Genomic DNA, 9,824 nt, shown 5'->3' with positions numbered 1-9,824 from the left:
GATATGTCTTTACTCGCAGATAGAGTGAGGCACATCGAAGTGCTAAAGGCCGAAAAGTCTGAGGAAAGGGCCAAGACTACTAAGTGGCCAAAGAAGGAGAAGGTAGCGTACATAGATGCGGATCCAGTATGTCAAAGTCCATGTGTCTATCGAGAAGTTCCTGAAGACGTCGAATTAAATGATGTCAATCTGGCTGAACTTCAGCCAGGGGATCCTTATGTTTGTAAAGCATTGAAACCACGTGAAAACAAACTTGGGGAGCAAAAACCCCAAGAACACGATTCCTGCTGTGAAAACTTATACTTTTGATGTGACCAAATGTGATGCAATTTATGATATACTTGTGTCTGATGGTTTGCTTGTGGTCCCTAAAGACCAAAAACTTCCTTCTCCTGAACAAAGGAAAGGGAAGAAATATTGTAAATATCACAACTTTTTTGGTCATTGGACCTCACAATGTGTTCGTTTCAGGGATCTTGTGCAGGGGGCATTGGATTCGGGAAGGCTCAAGTATGACGAGAAAGCCAAAAGCCAAATGAAGATTGATTCCGACCCACTGCAGGTAGCTGAAGCCAACTACGTGGAACCTTTCTACATTGGCATGGTCGACATTTCTGAGAAGCTAAATCTGGGCTGACACTCGAGGAAGCAAAGGAGGAAAACATGGCTGTCGAAGAACCAGAGGTCGCGAAAGAGGTGAGCCTAGAGGAGGTTTACCCCAAGGCAGGAGAAACTCTTGTTGAGTTTTTGTCACGAAGCAAAGATGGCGAGAAAGAGGTCATGCTTTGTCCTCGGTGTAGTGCCGTTTTCGACAAGTCAGCAGCTAAAGCCTATCAAGATTCTGAGATGAAGAGGCATTACCAGAGCAAAATGCCTGTGTCCAGAAGGTTGAAATATCCCCACGAGGAGTGGATTGAAAGGGATCAAGAACTCGATGGCAATAGAGGCCAAAAGTCAAGAATCAAGGACAAGACTTATGTCCCTGATGCTGGTTTGCCAAAGAATCAATGGTTCAGGCCAGCACCCCCAAAACCGAAGCATCACCAGAAGTGGTCGAAGATCGATTTGGGCCAGGGGTCTTCCTATATTAACAACTCCCGCGTATCACGGAGCTACTCCTATGGCTCTGGAAACTACTATGCCCCTGAGCAAATGACCAGAACTCAATTCAGACGTTTCTGAGGAAAAGAAAAGCTGAGAGAGAAAGAGGTGGATAGTTCCGTTCCTTATGGACATAAAGCCAGAAGATAACCCTCGCAATGAACCTAGTGTGGCGTCGATTATTAACCAGCTCGACCACGCCATCAAACAAGGAACAGTTGTGCCATCAAACCCGGCCAAAGAAAAGGGAAAGATGTGGCTGAGGATGAGGATGAAGACATGCTCGACGATTTCGACGACAGTGATGGGGAAGATCTTAACATCATCTGCATAGTGTCTATCTTACCCGCTGAATTCGACAGAATCTCGGAGGTAACCGAAAATGAAGAGGACTACTACGACGAGGAAGAGCCGGATGACAACCCCTTGTGCTACTACGTGATGCAAAAAGGATCCGTCGAAGACGAAAGAGCTATTTTCCAGAGGCCAACGGAGCAGATGAAAAGCCATTTGAAGCCGTTGTTCGTTTGGGCAAAAGTCGACGAAAAAGGAGTCAATAAAGTTCTTGTCGACGGAGGAGCCACAATCAATTTAATGCCTAAGTTCATGCTCAAGAAATTGGGCAAAACTGAAGCAGACCTAATCCCTCACGACATGGTTCTTTCCGACTACGAGGGGAAGACAGGTTCTTCTTTAGGAGCAATTATGTTGAACATAACCGTAGGAACGGTAGCCCGTTCCACATTGTTCATCGTGGTGCCCTCAAAAGCCAACTACAACCTGCTATTGGGGAGAGAATGGATCCACGGCATGGGGGCAGTGCCCTCAACCCTGCACCAACGTATTTCCATTTGGAAAGCAGATGGAGTCGTCGAGAACGTGCAAGCAGATCAGAGCTACTACTTAGCGGAGACAGGCTACGTCAGCAAAAAGAATTTCGACAAAAGTTTAGCCACAATTGCTCCTCTAGACACAGTGGCCTCTCAATATTTCAACCCGTACTCAGAGTACTCAGTGACATTAGATCCTATCAGGGGTTTGAACCTTAATGAAGCATACAAACCTGATGCCATGAGTGGATGGCACAGCGATGAAGAAAAGGATGCCACAACTGAGTGGCAAAATGAGGTTAAAGATGATTAATTCGAGCCTAGCTCGAATTTCGGCTTATGCAGCCGAAAACAAAATAAGGACGGCCTTAGAGGCCGCAAGAATAGCCAAAGAAATGGCTACTGAAGAAACCAATGCCTCAATTCTGCCTGTCGAAATGACATCCCAAGAGGAGGCAACAGCAAATGAGGATAACACGTGCATAAGAAAAAACGAGCAGAGAGTCGATGAATGCGAATTCGAGGATCTTCGCGATTTGAGACTGGATTGCATCTATGATGACGGTCCATTAGGTTTAGAAAAGCCAGTGGTCGACATTTCCAAGAAAATGGAAGCACAAGACCCTTTGGAAGAAGTGGACCTGGGAGATGGCTTAGAAAAGAGGCCAACATACATCAGTGCTCTCATTGACCCAGAGTTGAAGGACAGGATGGTGAAATTACTCAAGGAATTCAAAGACTGTTTCGCTTGGGATTATGATGAAATGCCTGGCCTCAGTCGAGAATTGGTGGAATTGAAGTTACCCATCAAAGAAGACAAGAAACCGGTCAAGCAATTGCCCAGGAGGTTCCATCCAGATGTGTTGGTGAAAATCAAGGAAGAAATTGAAAGACTCCTCAGGTGTAAATTTATCAGAACGGCTCGATACGTGGACTGGCTAGCCAACGTGGTTCCAGTGATCAAGAAGAATGGAAAGATGAGAGTTTGCATCGATTTCCGAGATCTTAACGCTGCCACTCCAAAAGACGAGTATCACATGCCTATTGCTGAGATGATGGTGGATTCAGCTGCTGGTCACGAATATTTAAGCTTGTTGGATGGTTACTCAGGTTACAACCAAATCTTCATAGCAGAAGAGGATGTGTCGAAAACAGCTTTTCGATGTCCTGGTGCCTTGGGGACATACGAGTGGGTGGTCATGCCATTTGGATTGAAAAACGGTGGCGCGACCTACCAAAGGGTAATGAATACCATTTTTCATGATTTTATCGAAACTTTCATGCAGGTTTACATTGATGACATTGTGGTGAAATCCCCATCAAGGGATGACCATTTGTTGCATCTAAGGAAATCCTTTGAGAGGATGAGAAAATATGGCTTGAAGATGAATCCCCTTAAATGTGCCTTTGGTGTTATTGCAGGTGACTTTTTGGGTTTTGTGGTGCATAAAAAGGGCATCGAGATCAACAAGAACAAAGCCAAAGCCATTCTCGACACAAATCCACCAACCAGCAAGAAACAACTGCAATCATTGTTAGGAAAGATTAACTTCCTAAGGAGATTTATTGCCAACCTCAGCGAGAAGACCAAATCATTTTCCCCACTTCTTCGACTCAAGAAAGAAGACACGTTTCGCTGGGAAGCAGAGCACCAGAAAGCATTCGATGAACTCAAAGCGTACTTGTCCAGTCCACCTATAATGGCACCACCTATAGGAGGAAAGCCAATGAAGCTGTATATCTCTGCCACAGATGGAACCATTGGAAGCATGTTGGCTCAAGAAGATGAAGATAGCAAGGAGAGAGCCATATTTTACTTAAGTAGGGTGTTGAATGATGCAGAAACTCGATACACCATGATCGAGAAATTGTGCTTATGCTTGTACTTCTCTTGTGTAAAGCTGAAATATTATATAAAGCCAATTGATGTAATGGTTTTTCTCATTATGATATAATAAAGCACATGTTATCTAAACCGATCTTGCACAGTCGAATTGGCAAATGGGCTTTGGCCCTAACCGAATATTCACTCACTTATGCCCCACTAAAGGCAGTTAAGGGGCAAGCAGTCGCTGATTTCCTAGTAGATCATACTTTGCCTAAAGAAATTGTAACCTATGTGGGTGTCCAACCTTGGAAGCTATTTTTCGACGGTTCTAGCCATAAAAATGGCACCGGAATCGGGATGTTCATAGTATCCCCAGGGGGCATCCCCACGAAGTTCAAGTTTAGGATCAAGAAGAAGTGCTCGAACAATGAGGCCGAGTATGAGGCTTTGATATCAGGCCTCGAGATCCTAATAGCCTTGGGGGCAAGGAACGTTGTCGTAAAAGGAGACTCTGAGTTGGTAATAAAGCAACTCACCAAGGAATACAAATGCATCAGTGAAAATCTAGCTAAGTACTACACGAAAGCTAATAATCTGTTGGCCAAATTCGACGACGCTAGGCTAGGCCATGTTTCCAGAATAGACAATCAAGAGGCCAATGAATTGGCACAAATCGCGTCAGGATATATGGTCGATAAATATAGGCTAAAAGAGCTTATCGAAGTCAAAGAAAAACTAAACCCCTCTGACCTCAACGTCCTAGTCATTGACAACATGGCACCTAATGATTGGAGAAAGCCAATTGTCGATTACTTGCAAAATCCTGTGGGTACCACAGACAGAAAGACGAAATACAGGGCAATGAGCTATGTCATCATGGGAAACGAGCTATTCAAGAAAAACGTCGACGGAACACTACTGAAGTGTTTAAGTGAAGACGACGCGTTCATAGCAATCTCGGCCGTTCACGATGGGTTATGTGGTGCCCACCAGGCAGGGATCAAGATGAAATGGATCCTATTTCGACAAGGGATGTATTGGCCTACTATTATGAAAGATTGTATGGAGTATGCCAAGGGGTGCCAAGATTGCCAGAGACACGCAGGGATACAACATGTGCCAGCAAGTGAATTACACTCAATCGTTAAACCTTGGCCATTCAGGGGATGGGCTTTAGACCTAATTGGCGAAATTAACCCATGTTCTTCTAAGCAACACAAGTACATAATAGTGGCTATAGATTACTTTACCAAGTGGGTAGAGGCAATTCCTCTACAAAATGTTACCCAGGACACGGTGATCGATTTCATTCAGAATCACATAGTGTATCGTTTCGGGTTACCCACTTACTACAGACCAAGGCACAGTATTTGTAGGCCAAAAAGTGGCATCATTCGCGGAATCTTGGGGCATAAAACTCCTAACCTCGACTCCTTATTACGCTCAAGCGAATGGTCAAGTAGAAGCGGCCAACAAAACATTGATCTCCTTGATTAAAAAACATATTGGTCGAAAACCTAAAAGATGGCATCAAACATTGGGCCAAGTGCTTTGGGCTTACAGGAATTCACCTAAAGAAGCTACCGGGGCAACGCCATTTCGATTAACGTACGGCCAAGAAGCGGTGTTACCAGCAGAAGTATATTTACAATCATGCAGAATTCAAAGGCAAGAGGAAATTCCAAGTGAAGATTATTGGAATATGATGCTTGATGAATTAGTCAATCTCGACGAAGAAAGACTATTGGCATTGGATACCTTAACCAGGCAAAAGGATCGCGTTGCTAAAGCTTATAATAAAAAGGTTAGAGCTAAATCTTTTATGCCCGGTGATTACGTATGGAAGGTTGTATTACCAGTCGATAAAAGGGATAAACGCTATGGAAAGTGGGCCCCAAACTGGGAAGGCCCTTTCACAGTCGAGAAAGTACTTTTACACAACGCTTATTCGATTAAAGAATTAGAAGGTCGAAATCGACAAATAACGGTAAATGGCAAATACTTAAAAACGTATAAGCCAACGTTGTATGAAGTAAACATCGAATAAGGAAGCAAGAATAAGAAAATAAACAAAGTAAATTGTCAAACTCGAATGTTTTATTAATTGGAATAGAGCATCTACAACTATGGCAAAGAAACTTTAAAAAGGGGGATTGGCCCTATAACTATCGTATTTAACCCTAAGAGGCTCCATGCGCCTCAAGACATCCTCTTGTTGGGATTCCAGTCTCGACTTCTCCTGTCGAAGATCCAGCTCCTCACGGGCAGCGGAAGAAAGCTTGTCCACCAAGGCTTTCAGAGCTCCCACACTCCCCTCAGGGTCCGCTCGGTTCAGAGCAGCCTTCAACTCTTCAAATTCTTCCATCTTCTCCTCAATTTGGTGTTCAGCAAAGAACACTCGAGCAGTAAGCTCCCGGTGTTCTTCATATAGGGGTACAGCTTCATGCAGGAGGCCCAGGAACTCCAGGAGAGGAGTTTTTACAGAGGCAATAATATTCCTCTGCAAAAGCTGGTTAACGAGCCTGGTAAGCTCTTCAGCCAGAGAAAGGGAGGAATGCAATTCCCAAAACAGGTCTTCTTCAAAGGCCAAGCTCCGGATCTGGTTAAGAACACGACGGCTAGCCATGGTTGAAAAGGAAGCAGGAAAAGAATTCTGAGAAAAAGGCAAGGAAGAGCTTGAAGAAGTTGCTGAAAAGAAGTAACCAAGAATGCTCTATTTATAGTAAAACAACAAAGGAGTGCATTAATTAGTGGCAATCGATTGCCAACTCTTCATCTTATGGTTACCGACCACATAAATCACCACTACCATCGTGAATAGCTTTGACCTTTAATGAACAAAGACTTACATTGAATCAAGAAAACGTGGTATAAGATTGCAATAAATGGGTTCATTCCCCAGAAACCAAGCAACGACTACGTAAGGGGGTGCAAGGAAGTTTGAACGGTGCAACAATAAGTGAATAGCCGTCAGAATAAAGGCGTAGTGGAAACTGAAAAGACATGGCAAATTAAACGTCAAAGTATATGGCCTACGTGCCAAAACCATTGTCGAAATATTACATGCAAATCGGCATCGAAAGCCATGGTTAAAATAGTGCCATCATTACATATTGATAAGATAAAATTCTAAAGCAGGAATTTAAAGGAATTCAAGCGATCAGCAAAGGTGGCAATCTTGGCATCGAGATCCTTCTTTACGGCCTGGTCAACCTCCAACTCCTTGATAACATCTTTTGTCGAGATGATCAGAGCCTTGGAGTCCTTGGTAAGCACCTCCAACTGAGCCTTCACAGCAGGGCCTTCCTCGACCAAATCAACTCGCTTTTTCTCCAACTTGGTAATCTCTCGATGCAGCTCCTCAAGTTTAGTGTCGACTTCGGAGATTTCATCTGCAATCAAAACCTTCCTAGCAGTGAATTTCTTGAAGTCCTCTTTCATTGCTGCAACTTGAGTTTTACCAGAAGAGACTTTTGCTTCCTTAAGGCTAACAGCTTGGCCAACATCCTTGGCTTGATGAAAAGTGGCTAAAGCATCCACTAAGAAAGATTGAAGGTTGGCCATAGCAGCAGCCTGGTGAGAATCAAGTTTTTGGCCAAGAAGGAAGACAAGCAACTCCTTGGCAGCATGACTCGCTTGAGGATCAACTTGAATCTGGTCGAGAAACCCACTGGCGAAAACAATAGCCTTTAGCTGACCCATGCTCTCCTCGATTTGCTGAAGGTTGGCCATCCCACTAGATTGAGCAGTCTCAGTAGTGGCATCAGCTCGACGGGGTGGAGAATCTAAGTCTAAGGTGCCATCAAGAAAACCATCCAAAGCTGCCAACGGGTCCTCCTCGAACAAAGTGTCAAGCTTTTCACTAGACACATGAGACGAAGAGCCACCCTTGGCTTGAGGCGAAGGTTGCACAGTGGCAGACGATTTTGGAGGAGGCATAGGGGTATCATCCTTGCCTGGAAGAGTTTCTGCTTCGCGAATGGGAGAGGTTGCACCTTGAGTTTCCTACAAGATAAACCTCTTTAATACCCTTTTCGATAAAGTAAAATGCACAAACCAGCAGAACATAAAGAAATGTAAAGATACCTGGCAAGCAGATTCCCTAGAAGGGCTTGAGTTGGTGGAGCTTTTGGAACGACGGGGAGATTTATGGACAGGTTTGCTCCTAACCTTCCTCCGCCCCTTAGATGTTGAGGTCTTTTTGGCCGAAGATGCGGCATTGGGAGGTTTCTCGACACCTTCAGTTTTGGATTTTGCAGGGTTGGGAGCTGGAGAATTCTCGCGAGATGGAGGATTGGGGGTGGAATGCTCATGAACATCAGCCTGAAAATAAAGACAAACACAATCAGATTAAGAAACCACAGGTTAAAAATGTCACAAGGTACCCTCGAGAATGGAAAACGTACCTGAATGGCGGCGTCGCCACCACCTTCTTTATCATCGACTTCTGGTTGAGCATCAGATGCCAACTTAGAAGCCCCACTGGTGGTGGAAACACCAGCCCCCTTGGCCCTCTTCTGACTGGCCAAAGCATCAGGCTTAGGTTTCCTTTTTCGACTCTGTCGAAGAATACGTTAGTTCATAATCCAAAGAGATTGAAAAGAAAGAGGGAAAAACATGAGGAAAGTACCTTGAGCTTGTCAGCAAGACTGACATCATCGTCCTCATCATCATCATCATCATCATCCTCAATCACGACTGGCCTGTCCTTGGAAGAATGAGCCACTGGGGAAATAACTTGAGGAGCCGGTCGAGTAATGACTTCGGCTGTAAACAAAAGAAAAATTAAGAAGTAAAACAGGAAAACCAAGGCCAAGTCGAAGTATTACCTTGACCAATACGCATGTTCAGCGATATGTGGTTGAAGATGTCGACGGGCACATGATACGGAAAATTCCATAGGTGGTACTTAGTCCAAGTCACTCGCTTTCGAGGAGGTAGAGCTTGATTGGCCAACACATTTATGTTTACATGGTCAACCCATTTAGGCAAGACCGGTGGAAAGGCCAATGCAAACCTACTCGTAGGCAAAGATGGGAACCTAAAGCCAATTTTTCGAATAACAAAAGATAGACCCTCCTCACCAGGAGGAACAACTAACTTGGATTTCTTGGCTCTAAGTTCCCATTTTTGCCTTAGTACTTGAGCTGCTTTCGCAACCGTATCTCGAAGGCGAAGAGTTGGATAATATACCACACCAAAGAATTCCTGAAAAGATCGAATTTCTGCTAGGTGCATACCTTTGGTCTTCTTCGGATCCTGCTTCTGCAAAAGAAAAGCATCTGTCATGCATTGCAGACAATCGACGAGGGGCTTCGAAATTTGAGCCCAATACTCAGACCACCAGGCTTTGAAAGCATTGGTAGCATAATATGAAGGAGCGTAAGTGAAGGGGCTTAGGTTGAGGAGTTTCTTGTTATAAAACTGAACAGTCGTGTCGAAAGCGGTAGCCCTCTTAATAGCTCCGGGGTACAGGACTAGACTCTTGTCAAATAAAGTGTTGGGTAGAACTTGGCTAAGCCCAAACTGTCGAGAAACCAGTTGAGGGTTGTAGCCACATAGAGTGTAGTCACTGCTAGCAAAGCCCACAGTTAAAACTCTAGGAGATAAGAGGATCCTCCAGAGCGTAATGTGGTGTTCCTTGGGCAATGCAGAATCAGAAGCATTAGGGTAAGAATTCCTCAGCCAGAAAGGGCCACGAACAGCCTTGCTGTAAGGAGAGAAACTGGAACGATAGTGCTTCAGCTCGAGAAACATGGTAAAGTACTTTCTGAAGTCAGCTTCAAAACTCGACGCATCATAAGCAGGGGTCAGGGTCTCGAGCCTGTGGGCATCAATCCTAGTGTTAGAAACAATCGGAGGATTATCTTGTGCCGGCAGAAGAGATTCGAAAACTGCATTCAACCAAAGTTGAAACAGCCAAAGAGGTCCAGCGGCATTCAGAGAGACGGTCTTGGTATTCCGGATATCCTCGACAGCTTCATTCAGCATTTGGTAGAGGTTGCCAAAGACAAGCCTAGCCATAGCAAGTTGTCGACCCTCGTGAAGCAGATTGGCTAAGGGCA

The sequence above is a fragment of the Lotus japonicus genome, chromosome 2, assembly GCF_012489685.1.
Source record: "Lotus japonicus ecotype B-129 chromosome 2, LjGifu_v1.2".
NCBI classification, from domain to species: domain Eukaryota; kingdom Viridiplantae; phylum Streptophyta; class Magnoliopsida; order Fabales; family Fabaceae; genus Lotus; species Lotus japonicus.
This window is presented reverse-complemented; position numbering follows the sequence as displayed.